We start from the raw sequence: 16,999 nt of genomic DNA, 5'->3' as shown, positions 1-16,999 counted from the left end.
TTAGGCTACTAGTTAAGGAGCATGCCTCCCACCTATTGCAGCAGGACTACTCAGGTTCTCAGTATAAGTCTGAGGCCTGGACTAGTTTGGCTAGTGATTTGACCAGTGTGATAGGTATCCCATGCACAATTCAGCAGTATTGTGATCATTATGACAAACTCCGTAGGAGGAAGAGGGATACCCTTGATCAGTGGATCAGGAAATGAAGAGCGGGGAATCACTCCACAGATGTGTAAGTATAAAATGCATTGATCAATAGTAAAAGTTACAGCTGTATATTGTCGAGATTGGAATTCATAATGGTATTCTGGCATTCTGTTTTGTTTTTCTTTTCCACAGCTGCTGAACAAAGGGCCTTGAATGTGAGGTCTCATGGAGCATGCCTGGTAAGGATGAGGGAAGCATGTGGTATGTATGCATATAAAAAGTAAGGTTATTGTAGCTTTAACTGTTAAAGATGGAGTATTTATTTATTTATCATTTGTTTACTTGGAATGTCCAGCTTGGAACAAAGCCAATTTTCAAAGGAGGCCCGGGGAGAAATGCTCCAGATGCATCTTATTTCAGACAGTTATATATAATTGAGCATAAATATCTGAACTGTAACAAAAAGTATGCATGGCATATTTTGCATACTCTGTAGCACAAAGCTACCATTTCACAATCTCAAATAACAGTGAGCAGGCAAGTATAAAATGTAAAAGGACGGTATGCATGCAGTAGTCTGTAGTCCAAAAGAAAAGGACAGTATTACAGTAGTCAGCGGTTGTGGGTTGAAAGGCCACACTTCCCAAATATACAATAGTGTGTACAACAGTGTTATGTTTTGAGCATTATATACATGATACTGTTAGCTAATCATCATTATAGCAAGTTACTTTCAGACCTCGATACCTCTGGCATGGCAGGCCTGTTGTCAAGTGTAAACATGCATATGTGCAATATATGCACACATGAATGATTGCTGGCTGCAATCTGATCAGTACTGCAGTGTCCATCTGTTAATAACTGGGTAGTCTTCAAAGTAATAAAGAAATTTCATAGCAGTTGGTAGTGTGTAACAAAGCAGAGTGAAATAATTGTAGAAAGCTTTTGTATATTAACTACGAAGTTAGTAATGTTTTCCTTTTTTTCCTCTCACTCCAGCCCTTTTCTTCTTTTTTATTGTTTAATTTGTTTTAATTTCATTGTTATTATATATAATTTTGTATTTGTTTTAATTTATTATTTCTGATTTTGTTTGTATTTGTTGTTATATAATTTGTTTGTGTTATTTTTGTTACTAATAAATTTATTTTTTGTTTTTCTTTGTTCACCAATTTATTTTTTTTATGTGTCTATTTTTTTTTACTTTCATTTATTATTTTTTTTTTTTATTTTATAATTGTATGTTAGTGTATGTTTTATTATTAGAGCACAGCAGAGTAGGCAGGTCCCCCATGGCCCTCCTTCTCTCACTCCAATAGCTACTGCATGAAGGCCCAGCAAGTCTGGGTTGCAGCCTGGCATCACCTCCTCTGCTCCCTCTGCACTGCCTGGGAGCTCAGGTAGTTCTGCCCCAGTGGATAGGCCTGCTATCTCTTCTGAGAACAGTGGTAGAGGGGGTACATTTATCATCTGGAAAGAGTTGCCAGGTATGGTGCATAGGATTGCGCAATGCACAGTGGACATACTTCTCCACCAGATGGAGTGCCTGCTTTCCATCCTGGTAAAGAGTACCCATCGTAGATGTTCACATCAAGCACTGCAGCCACCAGCACAGCGAGGGGACAGTGGTGACAGTCCACTGGGTGAGGACTTCACCCTCACTGTCACCCATTCTGATGTCCATGAGACCTCAATTTCCCCACCCCCACCCCAGCCATGATGTTCACTCCCTCTTGTGTCCTTCACCATCCCCATATCTTATCTTGTACATGTTGTCTGTTAGCAATCGCTTCCTTACCTTGCCAACTTGCCTACCCCAGACATGCCTATGTCCCTTCCCCAACATTCCTTTCTCACAAAAAAAAAAAAAATTCATCCCATACATAGCTCTCCATTTCACACTTTTGTCTACTTGAACACTTGATTTGGTCCAATTCGCTATACAACATGATTATGTTGTTGTCACTTCTGTCTCTGGAGGTGACGGTCCAAATTCAGCTAATATTGTATACATCTGATCAGTTTTTACTGTTGAAGAAATGGATAGCTATGGTTCTTTACTACACCCTTACTGCACATTCCTGGCCTCCTTTCACTTTGTTTTTCCCTCTGCTTGCTCCCCATTTCACCACTTTCCTATTATCCCATTTATTTTCTTTAAAGAATCATTGTGCAATGCTAAGCAACAATAAAAGGCAGTTGTTATCAGTAAATGTATGTAAAATTAGCATACACACTTGTAAAAGTCACTCCTACACCCTATTGTGAACACAGTACCATCTGCCTACTCCAACAACAGTGCATTAACCCATCCAGACACAGAGTCAGTTCTTTAGCAGGTGTATTTTCTAGAGTCAATGTTAACTGTCACATGTTATGGCCATATTTACCTATTGTACTCCCCAGTGCTTGCTCCTTATATCACCAATGTCCTATTTTCAACATTAACTGTGTATGAAGCATCATTGCACAATAGACATTAATGTTTTACAAAGCCTTAGTGTGCGATCCCCATTTATTTGTATGAAGCATGTGCACACCATGCTGTACATCTTGCAGCCTTGCAAAGAAAGCAAATAAAATGTTAATAAATAACAGAAATATGACTAGCAGGGACTAGTGTTGACTACAGCTTTATTTGGAACCATTTCTATGTGGCCAAAGAAAGGAACTTATCACTGGCTGAAGTCAATTACTACCTGCAGGCAAAATTCAGTAAATTAGCAGGTGCATGCAGCAACAGTGAAGTCTGCAATTTTCTACTCAGTGTGTAAAATACACCTGCTATGCAACTGACTCTGTAGCACCATGTGTTAATACATTGACCCAACCTTGCTTTAGTTCAGATGGTACTGGCTTCGAATACAGGTGTATGTAACAGTTCCACATACTTCTAAGTGTAAAGAAAAATTATAAGTTGGGATACTCAAGAATCTGTGTCATCAGTTTTGTGGAACATGGTAGAGGTTTTAAATACAGGTTTATATAATACTTGTAATTGCTTTTCCAGTAGGCGCCCATCATTGCGTGATGTGCAGCATCCTGCACAGAGTCTCTAAAGAAAGAAATGAGGAAGATAGGAAATTGGTGAAATGAGGAGCAAGCAGGAGAAAAAAACAAAGAGAAAGGAGGGCAGGAATGTGCAGGAAGGGTGTAGGAAATAACCTTAGCTATCCATTTTTGCAACAGCAAAACCTGATAATATATGATGACTATTAGCTGACTTTAGATTATCACATCCAGAGAGAGAGGTGACCACAACACAATCATGGTAACTTAGTCACACTTGTTGTCTGCTGTCCTCCTTTATACCTATGTTAATAGTTTTTTTTTGTATGTTGTTAATTCTTTTCTCTTATTGTGTTGTTTTTTTCTCCCGGGCTCTACTGAAAAGGGACATGTATCCGTCAACAAATGTAAAATAAAATAAATAAATAAATAATAAATGTTGTATAGCTAATTGGACCAAATCAAGGGTGCCATGAAGACACTGCTGTAAAATGGGGAGCTATGTATGGGGCAATATTTTTTGGGGACAGGTGCCATGTTTTTCTCTTTGGCAGAGAGAGAGAAATGTTGGGGTAGAGACCTAAGTATGTATGGGTAAGGTAAGGTGAGTAGGTGAGGAAGCAATGGCAGACAGACAGGACATACAAGACAAGACACAGATGGTGAAAGACACAAGAAGGGGGTGAACGCCATGGTTGGGGAGAGGGGGAGACATCAAGAGCCCATGGACGTCAAGTTTGGAGACAGTGAGAATTGAGTCCTCACCTAGTGGACTGTCATCACTGTCACCTCACTGCAATGATGGCTGCAGTGTCTGATATCTGTGCCTCCTTGTATTATTCAGAACAATGATGGAGAGCAGTATCTCCACCCGGTGTAGGTGTACACAAACTGTGTGGCGCACAATCCTACACACCAACCCTGGAAGTTCATCTCAGATTCTGCCACTGCTCCTGGAGGGAACCACTGGCCTAGCCTGTAGAGCAGAACTACCTGAGGGCCTAGGTAGTTTAGGGGCTGCATAGAAGGTGCAGTAGCCAGTGGAGTGGGGGCATGTGGCTCCCATGGGACAGGCCTACCCTGCTGTTTTGTGGAAAACAAGAAAAAAAAAACAAACATAAGGGGCAGGGAGAGATAAAAAAGGGAGAACATTACCAACATCATAAATGACATACAAAACAGTGATACAGTTATTTCGCTCTATTATATCTTTGCTGTAAACAGTACAAACTGTAAACAAAGTTTTTTTATAACATGTCTGAATATCCAGTTGATAACAGATGCACATTAATGTACAGATTTCAACCAGCAATCCTTGATGCAGGATCCAATTCTACTAATTAAAATTTTCAGCAGGCCATTTCTGCCACTACTAGAGAGGTCTGCAGTTACAGTGAAATAATGATGAAAATGTAACAGTACTTGTTCATTTGGTAATTGTGGATTTGAGCCCACAACTGCTGACTACTCTTTACAATGATAGTGTTCTTCCAAAGAGTACTGCATGCATACTTTCCTTTTACAGTTGCGAGATGTATGCTCTATTTTATAGTGCTGTATTTGTAGGCCTCAAATTCTTACAGCAATAAATGTGGACAAAATCATATGGAATAGGGGGCCAAAGTCCCAAAAATAGGGATGACTCTTACATACTTGCTCTTACAAACTGATTCAGCTGATACATTAACAGGTTTTGCACTTGCATGATTTTTCTGAAGGGTCTGGGGTCTGAATCTCACATATCTGACATTAGTTAGTGACATCGGTTTCCTATTACAAGACTGAAGGTGCATTCTTTCGAATGCGTCTTGGTCGAACATAAAAGACTGAAAAGGCAAAATATCGAAGCAGCTTTTAAGCAAATTCTTTCCCAGGGAAAGAATTTGCTTGGCCACTTTGTTACTTTGCCGTTTTCAGCACTGTAGTGCAGTCTCGGAGTTGGTACATTTAAGTAGGGGGGTGTAGGGGGCAAAGCCCCCACTTAATGTAATGTTTTAAAGTGTTTTCTTTCTTTCTTTTTTTTTTTTTTTTGTTGGAACAGCGATATTTTTCCCTTGGAAAAAAATTTGCTGTTCTGACAGTTCGACATTGTAAGCTTTCGCTTACATAGGGTCGATTAATCACCGTTCGCTTTTTTAAGTGTTCGGTGGTGTAGTATAGACCCATGACATCAGTTTTCAACCTTTATGAAATTATGTGACTAAAAACCACAATTATATCTGTAACTATACAAAGACTGGACAGTCTGTGGAAATCTGTACAGCTGACAAGTATTACTGGATTACACCAACTAAGCCCATACCTCACAACCTCTAATAGCAATAAATGTGGACCAAGCAATAACTCCAGGGGTGCAAAGGAGCACAAATAGCAACACATTTTACATATTCTTCTAAGAACCTAGAAAAATTATACAAAACAACAGTTGCAGCAGCACAGATGTTCTGAAAGGTTTGAAGTATGAGACACAAATGTAATTTTCTGACTGCAGTCCTCAATGCTTTGGCTAAGATTTCCCAGACAAACACAATTTTTGAGAAGCAAATCAAAATTATGGGGCAACAATCTGAACATTCTGCAAAACTTGTACAGTTGAGTGGTATTACAAGCAGTGTTTCATTTTAATTTTCAATGCTACACTAACAGTACTGTTGTGATGCATACATACCACATGCTGCTTGCATTTTTGCCAATTGACTATCATGGGTTCTAACATTCAGATTATGATCTGCCTCAGCTGTGGAAATACAGAACAGAACAGAATACCATTATGAATACCAAATCTGACTATATGCAGCTTTAAACTATTACAAGTAATGTATGAAAGTCATACTTACACATCTGTGGGGTGCCACCAGACTGACGTTCCTCGATCCAACAGTCGAGGGTATCCATCCTCCTCACCCTGAGGTCTTGGTAATGATTTCTACACTGTTCAGCAGTGAAGAGGATACCCATAGCACTGATCAGACTTTTTGATTGTGAGCCATGATAGTGCCTCTGCAGGAGCCGGGGACCATGGCCATTCACCAGGAGTCCAACAAATACTCTGGACATTGGAAACCCCACCTTTGAGCCCTAAATCTCAAACCCTCTCCAGAAACACTTTCCATGTTTGTCACAGAGCAAACCCAATGCAGAATGATATTTTCCTGCTACTTGCACATATTGCATTTAGTCAGAGGACGCACTTTCTGATTTGGCAACATTTGAAAAAGCTGCTCGTCGCTTATCATCACACAAGCAAGGTGCAAAGGGTGCAACATGTTTGCTCAATGGTAAGGAATACAGAAGTTTTGTAACTCATACAATTTCTATATTATTTGAGATACAGGCAATTCTGTGACTGTGTGCTGGTCCAATGGGAAGGGCATGCCAAGCCACATAGCAGGAATATACTTCCTGAACATAGTACACATTACACCCACACTCATACTTTTGCTATTAACTAGACAATAGCTAGATTAATAAATAATTACATCACAGCCACAATATTACTGTGTCAGTCCTAAGTCATACAAATAATATATAAGCTACACTAGGTCATCTGCTGTAAGTGAAAGTGACTGTAATGTGAACTGGTACAACAAACTGAATGACATGCACTATATTTGAACCCTGGACAATATGGATGTTGGTCCTGCACTGACAGCTATTGCCGCAGGAAAGTTGGGAAACCCTTTCTCTATGTGTCAGTTTATTACTAAATACTGCAATGTCAGAAGAGTAAAACAAAGACTACACATCTTGTATTCAAACCCAGGGCCATCTAGACTTCAGATCTAGATTTAACACCTGCTGCCACAGAGTTAGTTACAGAATATCCCCTAAGTTAGTATTCTTTCTTAAGTTCTCACTGTTAACTGCAGCACAATGTCGCTTAGTGGGTTTATGCGATGCACAATTACATTACTAGCAAACATCCCCTTTTGTATGTTGGTCTGTCTGGGTCCTGTCTGCTACCTTGGTGGTCCAGCCGTCCATTTTGCGCAATGCTACTCTACATGTAAAACTGATTAGCACAGACCAAACTGTTTGTGCTAAGCAGTGCTTCACACAAACAATACACCCCCACAATTCACCTCCCCATGAACCACTAAAGTAAGACAGAAGATGAAACAAAAAAAGGGGAAATACAATTTGTTACTACATAGGAGGTATGCCTGCAGAGGTCTGTATTTCCAATCTCACTCCAATGCACCTTCAGAAAAAAGGATTGGTCCCTTATCCCTGTTGGCCACACAAACAGCTTGGCAGCAAAAAGTTATCCATCACACAACAATCTTCCACATTCTATTTTAACTGATATCAAGCCATCAGCTGTTGTTTATACATGTATTATATGAAATATATTTGGATGTACTGCACATAGTAATCATAAAACCTGTTAGGACTATTGCTTGAAATTATACCAATCTGTGTTGCTTGGCCATTCAGCAGTTATCTGACCAGTATTCAGAGATATGCAGTGTGAAAGCCAGTCTACATCATTTACCTTACATTGTGTGTGTATATTAACTGGGAATATTATGATATGCAGTTGTTAGCAAATGAAGGCCAGGTTGGATGGGACAGACAATTACGCACTGCTCTTTTGGTGGTGGGAGCAAAGGTGAATTCCTGTTATAGAACATGCAAAGGAACATTGTTCTTATGAGGGGGTGGGCCAAACTGAGGTCATGTTATGGCACGTCTGTATGTAAAGATATTCCATTACAAACATATGATGCTACACTGAAGTCACGCATTGATCACCAGTACTTTGGAGAGTTATGAATGTGTGAATCTTGCATGGCTGAAGACTACTACTTTCTAAAAGACACATACATGTGAAATATCTCTCTGCTGCCACATGTTACATGACTTTCTGTACACACCTCCCACCTTTTACTTGCTTAAGGTACTAAGTGACTAACTATAAGTACATGCCATAATAGTATTATGCATTGCAGTACATGTTCAGGACTTACCTTGTAAATGCTGTGGCTGTACTCCAAAATTTGTGACACCCCTAGGAAAAGCCAGCATGGAGTCTGCATGGATGCTTTATATCTTGTTGAATAGCCTCACAAGATTGGTTGATTAACATGCAATTCACCTGCTTATGTAGTAATTAGCATCTCTGGAACACAGACTAGGACAGATGCAATCCATTAATAATGTACTCCATTATAAAAAGACAAATGTGTAGCTAGCCATACTGATGTTGAGGAGAGTTAGTACATTGCTCAACTCACTAAGACAACCATATTTCTTCATAGTATTTCTCTACAGAGGACTATTGCACTCCAGCAGGTATGTGGTATGTTCCCATTTTGTTATCTACATATTGCATATGCTGGAATGTAGTTAAGAATAAATGTGAAGTAATGGCTTTCGCACTTTAATCTGTATGCATTACTTAGAAGAATAATGATGGCACGGCCTTGGTTGTCAAACCATTTCACAGGTACACAGCACTGAGAACACCTGAAAAGGGAATGCTGTGTTATAAATATGAACACATGTTACATGGACAGGTCCTTTGATAGCACTTTTCGCATCTCAAAGATGTTTTGTTAGCACAATGGGTTCTTAGCCTGTTATTTTGTTTGGGGGGAACAAATGAGTTAGTGCTAAGGCACTCACTAGACTACAGTGTTTGGGGTGTGTGACCATATTATACTTACTGCCATGGCACAAAGAAGGATATGTTTCTCTTGTTAGTCTCCCTGTTTTGTATCCTCCATTTTGTTATTTTTAGAAATATGCAGACTCCTTCATGTTTATCTAGGAGGGAATTCTGATAGCTTTCCTTTACTGCTTTATCAGTAAACAGTTAAGTTGTAGTTATGTGATCCTCATGTATTATCATTGTTTTCTCTTGTAGGACACAATATGTCTGCTCTTTGTAGGCCTCCATTTAGAGATGCAGAGAATAATCTGATAATCGATGCCTTAAGGCAACATGCTGCTGTGCTGCTGTCCAGCGGTGGGACAATATGGCTGTGCGTACAACCCTCTGGGATGAATTAGTGGCCAACATTAACACCGTTGAGTGACACAATCTCACATAAGAGGTGGTACGGTGCAGAGTAACAGACATGGTAACTGCTACACATAGGCATGCAGCTGCAGTGGCATGCGATCATCAAGTCACAGGTGGAGGTCCTGCTGCAGAACCCCAACCCACCACCACTGAGGAATTCCTTGTGAACATTGCCACCCAGGACAGCTCCCAGCAATCCATAGCACATTATATTCTTGATGTGGGCGCAACTCCTGCATTCCAAGAAGAGCTTCCAGGTATGTTTCATTAGATGATAATTAGAATACTGCGGCACAGTGCAGTAACTTAGTAATGTATATGTCTGTGTCATTTGTTTGTTGGGGGGTGGATTTAGGATTGCTACTGTTAGAAACTCAATTTGAAGTTGTCAGCCACATTCATGCTGACATTTGAGGTACTACAGTTATAGAGTTGTAACCCCTATTTTATTGTTGAATTTGATGCTGTTGCCATAACCTCTTGCTTTACTTATTTCAGGACCATCAGGAATACAGAGACACAGGCCTTCTGCAGATTGTAAGCCTAATACATTTATGTCAGTACTGTAGATACATTTCAAGATATCTCAAAATGTGTCCTCTCAAACCTGTTTTATGTTTTGCTGTACTATCTGTATTAGTGACACCAGTGCACTTTTTTAGCATATCTTGCAGCACAGTAGTGCAGGCATTAATGCATTCCTGTGTTTCTCCCTTTTTATCACAGGTGAGCATGACAGTGGGAGAGTGGGCACTCTGATACCTGATGGCAGTGTCTCAACAGACACTGGTGATGATGGTGGCCAAACTGAGGCACAGTTAGGGGGTGCAAAGCTTGAATCTGGCACAGAGGTTGACATCCATTGACCCCCTTCATTTTCCCTGGACACAAGCAGTAGGTCTACACCTACCCAGTCCACTGAGGCCAGAGGTATTGGGCAGGTTGAGAACAAGGAACTTGATCAAGGGAGTGTGACTACTATGACTTCAGTGCCTGTTGAATCTGTCTGTAGCCAAAGTGCTGGTGAAGTGTCATTCAGGAGAATTGACAGGGGTGCTAGAATGAGGCCTGCTCTCCCTGTTCCACCTGGTGCAGGTGTCTCTTTCTGTGTCAGTCAATGGATACTTAGGGCCATCATGGAGGCACAGGCATGTTCTGAAAGGTACTCCAGACAAATGCTCAGGGTTCTAGATGTGGCAAAGTCTGACATCCATGACTGCCTCCACTGTGTAGCCAATTCAGTGGATCGGCTGAATGACATGTTGGGACATGAAGTGGCTGTGATGGAATGAGGAGTTTATATTATGGACCATGCAGTGTCTGTGATGATAGGTATGCTGGGAGGGGGATGTCCACATGAGCATAGGTCAATCACACCATCTGCTCCTAGCCAACATGGCTGTGCCCTATTGTGCTCCAGTAGTAGCGTTCTTCCCTTGCACTATCAGGGAGTGTGCTGTCCACACCCAGACATGGCAGGCCATGGGGTCATGACATGTCCAGCAGACAACAGTTACAGTCAGGTAGCAGCACTGCATCTGACCTTGGGAGTGGAGGTGCCAGTGCATCTCTTGGCCGAGCCAGGTCTTGTGGTTGGGGTGACAATGATGAACTGACAACTCTACCATGTACAGCTCACACCTGTCTATCCTTCCAAGATGTACAGCTAGCACTGAGCTTGCCTGTGTTCATGCACACTGTCACACACCACTTTCACATGGAGGACACCTACAGACACACACACACAACAGATACATGGTTCAGCCTGTCTGTTTCCCCATTCTTACATGCACACACTCAACAGCCTTTGTTGTCAGACTAGGCCTCCTGCCCCCCCCCCACATCCTGTGCAAGTGATAACTGCTGTATCCCTGATTTCTCTATTTTACCAAAGAAAACAGCTACTTCCAGGCACCTGTGTAACCATGAACTATGAAAAAAAAAAAAACCCACCAGCAAAGCACTGCGTCAGAATCCAGAAATGTAGTTTTTAGTGTAGTTAAAAGTGTAGTTAAAACTTTAATAGTCACTATTCATCACAACAACTTCCTTTGGGGAAGTCTTTGTGATGAATAGCAACTATTAAAGTTTTAACTACGCTAAAAACTACATTTTTGAATTCTGACTCAGGGCTTTGCTGATTTCTGTCTTTTGCATTTAGGGAAACTAAAGCTTTGTATCTGATTCACAGGGTGCTTAGCTACATTATTGCTTAGTATATCTACATTTGTGTTGTTTAAATGTTAATTGTACCTGTGAATTGTATTTGCCTTGCCAAGGTGTACAATGGATAGCACCATAATTTTGCTACTTTATAGTATGTTCTCTTGTAAGTGTTGTGAAGTCAACAACTGCAATGTGTCTCATTACTTTCTAACTCTACTCTTTAATGATTTTCCATTACAAATGTATGGTGCACATCATAATTCAGGCCATCACATTCAGATCTCTGGATTACATGACAGCACTGTAGTATAATCTCATCAGAACAGTACAGTACCATGCTCTCTGTTGCATGTAGCTCAACAGAAACATGCATCTGCAGGGCACCCTATGGGGCTTTCTCATCAAACTAACACAGAGCCCAGAAACCATGCCATTCTGTATTTGTACAGATTAAAACACGTGACTTTTCTCTGTCTTGATATGTCATGATATGATGACATCTAGGCCACTGTCTGATCATGCCCTAGTGAGATACATACATATACAGTACTCTGATAATAGCCGATGACATTAGCATTGTCTGCTGAGCATATGGGGATAACAGTGTTTTACCTGCTGGTGTAAAATGCTCTCTGTAATCTCAAGTTACAGCTCACACACACACACACACACACACACACACACACACACACACACACACACACACACACACACACACACACACACACACACTTGACTGCAGTGAGAATAGAACCCCTGTCTAAGTACACAAACTACAGAACTCAATACTTTATGCAAGCACCACAGCACAAGGCTGATTTGGAGTGTGTCAGATAACACTTTATAGCTGATGACATCAGCAGTGTCTGTTGAGGAGAATATAACAGTGTCCCACTTGCTGGTGTAAAATGCACACTGTAATATCAAGTTACAGCTCACTCACAATTGACTGCAGTCAGAATAGTACCCCTACCTATCTAAGTACACAGACTACAGAACATAGTACTTAACGCATGTGCCAGAGAACAAGTCTGACTTACATATGATTGCAGGTGAACTTATAGTAGATGACATCAGCAGGCCCTGTGGGGGACAACAGCTTGGGAGGCCAGTATGGAATGACTGTGTAGGGATGAGCAGCTATCAAAAAAATGGCCAGCTGTACCATTGGAGAGGTAACTGTTGGATACCACTTATACTCTGCTGCCTAGAATCACACACACTCAATTCACTGCAGTGAGATTAGAACCCCTACCCCTATCTAAGTGCACAGGCTACAGAACACAGTAATTAATGCATGCACCATGGAACAAGTCTGACTTACATAGAAGTGCAGGTGAACTTATAGTTGATGGCATCAGCAGGCCCTGTGGGAGACAACAGGCCATGAGGAATGAGTGTGTAGGGATAAGCAACTATCCAAAAATAGCAAACCATGCCATTGGAGAAGTAACTGAAGGATAGCACTTCTAGTCTGCTGACTAGAGACACACACACAGAGTTAACTGAAGTGAGAACAGAAACCCTGCCTATCTAAGTACACAGACCACTGAACACAGTACTTAATACATGCACCACAGAACAAGCCTGACTTATACTTGAGTGCAGGTGAACTTATAGCAGATGAAATCAGAAGGCTTTGTGGGAGACAACAGCCTGGGAGGCCACTATGGAATGACTGTGTAGAGATGATCAGCTATCCAAAATAATATCAGCACATGCCACTGTAGAATTAACTGTAGGATAGCACTTCTATTCTGCTGGCTAGAAGCACATACACTCACACACACACACACACACACACACACACACACACACACACACACACACACACACACACACACACACACACACACACACATTCAACTGAGATGAGAACAGAACCCCTACTTATCTCAGTGCACAGACTATGGAAAATAGTACTTAGTGCATGTGCCACAGAACAAGTCTGACTTATGCACGAGTGCAGGTGAACTTGTAGTAGATTACATCAGTAGGCCATGTGAGGAACAACAGCCTGGGAGGCTTGCATAGGCACATAGGATCATAGTGTCATATAAGGCTAACAGGCTAATAGCACTAGGCAACATAGAAGCCTAGCTGTATAACAACACAAGTACCCTTACTGAGCATATCTGGATGTTTAAGTTTAATAGAGCAAAGTTGTGAGCACCACCAACTGGCACTGTCAATGAGGGAGCAGACAGCATTATAAATTACACTTTGTCATATGGTTGATATATGTGTGTAAAAAATAAACTGAGACCCCAGGGTTGTAATGCTTGTAGGTGTGTAGTCAACACATGAACTGAAATCAGACAGCATCATATCTACATTTCCACACACATTGGGGTATACCTCTCAACCATCTGGACAAAGTCATATATATATTGGGTTGAAAAAGGACCAAACATAGGGGCACATTTTACATACTGCTCTTGCAAACGTATACAGTTGATAAAATAACATATTTCGCATTCATGTGAATTGTCTGAGGGGTAGGAGTTTTGAAATTCAAATGTCTGTCATTATTTTCTGGCTTCAATAGTCAAGTATTTTCAAATTATTTGCCAGAAAACAAACTTTTTATGAGGAGCAGGGCAAAACTGTGATGCCAAAATCAGAACATTCTACAAGTATCTAAACAGTTGCAAAGTGTCCATTGGGCAGCAGATTTGTGCTATGGATAACTAAGTGTGTTAGCATGCAAGATACAGCTGTTTGTGCATAGGTAAGTAGTGAGCAAATGCGAGCCACATTGCTAATGTGTGACAGTTACTCCATGAGGGGTTTTCACAATGGCCAAAAGCACTTATCAAGTGTATCCAGTTTCTATCTCTGCCTGTCTGCTTCCCAGTTAGTCCAGTGTTAGCAATGCCATGCTGCGTGTGAGCCACATAAGCACAGCCAGACCTGCAATAATTTGTTTGTGCTATGTGGGGCATGGTGAAAACAGTGGAATAAAAAAAAAGAAAAGTAGGAAAATAATGGAAAGATATACGTGAACTGAGTAAAAGCAAGGTATGACATACACACTACAAAATTATACTACACATCAGATAGTTCTACATAGTTCAGGATTTGAACTCTCACACCACTGCAGATTCAGAAAACATGATGGATGCCTTAGCTCTCTTTGCCACAGAAACAGCTTTGCAGCAAAGAAATGAAGTCATTGTTCATACAAACAAATGCATTGGAATGTACAATGGTATGAGATCTTCAGCTGTTACTTGTACTTTTAACTCTCTTTATTACATTTTCACGTAGTGCACTTACTGATCACACAACCTGTTAGGATTTAATATACAAATATATAGCTTTGAATTACTTGTCTGTGTGTCTTGGTGTTTCATCAGTTACCTGAATAGCACTGTGAGACATTCAAGTGTGTAAGGCATTCAATATCCTTGGCCTTAAAATGTGTGCGAATATTAACTGGGAGTTATATGATATGCATTTGCCAGCAAGTGAAGGCCAGCTTGGATGGTACAAACAGCTATATGCTGTTCATTTGGGGGACCATTGCTGAGTTACTGTTAAGACACAAGCAAGGCTACACTGCTCTTGAGGGGAGCTCATGTACTGTTATGTCACAAACAAGCATAGCCTGTATTTTTGTGGGTAAGCGACGTTGATACTGCTGTAGCACAAACAAGGATGTGATGATCCTGTTACTCTCCTTGTTCTGCTCCCTGCCTGTTGTTTGATCTTGGGAAGGGTTGTGAAGTCAGAAACTGCAATCAAGGTCCTACCCAGAATGCTCTGTGTATCTGTACAGTCTAACTTCTCTCTTTACGGACTTTCTAGTACAAAGGTATGGTGCAAAAATAAGGCCATGTAGTCAGCATCAGTATACAGAGGTGGGACTGTGTGAATCTTTGACCCCTGAGGCCTAGTACTTACTAATGGACACATATGAGTAAAGTAAAGGTCTCTCTGCTGTCACATGTTAAAATACTTTTTGCACAAATTCATGACACTATTTACTGACTTAGTGTTCCAACCTACTAAATACCAGGATATGCCATAATATCATTCAAAAACTACATTATAGGTTCAGGACTTACCTTGCAAATGCAGCAGTGGATGCATGGATGACTGCATCTGATGCAAGGAGTACACAGCCAGTACATGGGGAAGTATAAGTTGTGTGAGTTGCCTGGTATCAATTTTACTGTGTGTGATAGTAGGAGAAAGGTATTAGGTACCTAGGTGGTCAGTTAATGTGTCTTTTAGCCAAAGCAAGGGCATACAGAGCATGCCCATGTCTGCCTGCAGGCACAGCAGCTGGTGGTTCCTCCTCTGAGCCCTCCTCTGACTGTGGCTGTGGTGACCTAGGTGTTGGTGGGGAGTTGTGTGTCCCTTCCCCTAGCTGATTCTGCTGCAGCTGTTTCCACAAGATCAGATTGTGTAACATGGCACATACTGTGAAGACTTGTGCACATGTCTCTGAATTATACAGCAGGGTTCCACCAGATATATCTAGGCACTGTAACCGTGACTTCAGCAGCTCAAACACATGTTCTATGATGTTTCTAGTTTGAGTGTGTGCCTCATCATGGCATTCTTCTGTGTGTGTGTGTGTGTGTGTGTGTGTGTGTGTGTGTGTGTGTGTGTGTGTGTGTGTGTGTGTGTGTGTGTGCGTGTGTGTGTGCACTTCTACTGAGTGCTATCATCCATGGTTCCAGTGCATAGCCAGCAGTAAATGGCCCTGTGGGATGTCTCCCCTAGCAAACATCTGATACAGCTGTGATGTGTACCAGATATGAAGAGTCATGATAACTGTCAGGATTGCCAACACACACACATTTAAGATTATTGCCTGGGCATTGCACATGACTTGGCAGTTGATGGAGTGATATCCCTTGTGGTTAATGTAGATTGTACACTGCTCAGCAGGTCATGCCTTGATGTGCACATGAGTGCAATCGATGGCACCCAGTATTTCAGGGTAGTGCACTATAGGGTAGAACTGTTACATCTGATGTTGTTAATCTTCGTTCATTCCTTATTGATGGGTTATTGGTTCCGTCCTTGGAACTGAGCTGGCCAATATCAAGCTTGTGTCAGCTAAAAACTCTCGAGCTAAGGTCCTACCCAGAATGCTCTGCTCCCTGTTACCTCAGATCTCATTTGCCACATTGCTGAACAGCTGTGTCAAGCCACTCTCTCAGCTGTCAAATTTTTTGACAGTTTATATATATTGTTATTACTCTAAATGTTCTCAAAAGTTTATTCTAATATTTTCCTACCCTATCACACACTTTAGACTCTCTCCTTTTAGTCTGTTCCCTTTATTACCATCTTTTCTTACCTTGTGGTAATTCTCCATTACCATCATTGGTAATCCTTTTTCTTCTTTTACTCTTTTCTTGGGTAGCCGTTATTCTTCCTTTTGCTACTGTGCTTCTTTTCCACAACAGCTATGTCGGATAAGAAAAGTTCCATTGGTTTCAAGCAGTATAAGGATTGCAGCCATAAGTTACCACTTTCCGATGTCCATGACTTATGTGTCTACCGTCTTAATGTCTTCCACTTGACTGTAGATCCTCTGTGTGGGATCTGTAAAAATTTCTCTACCAGGACTCTCAATGAGAGGAAAAATAAGTTAATTTTGAAAGGTCTCCTCAAGACTCTTTTCTCTGA

The sequence above is a fragment of the Protopterus annectens genome, chromosome 1.part2 (assembly GCF_019279795.1).
Source record: "Protopterus annectens isolate FY-2018-M chromosome 1.part2, PAN1.0, whole genome shotgun sequence".
NCBI classification, from domain to species: domain Eukaryota; kingdom Metazoa; phylum Chordata; order Ceratodontiformes; family Protopteridae; genus Protopterus; species Protopterus annectens.
This window is presented reverse-complemented; position numbering follows the sequence as displayed.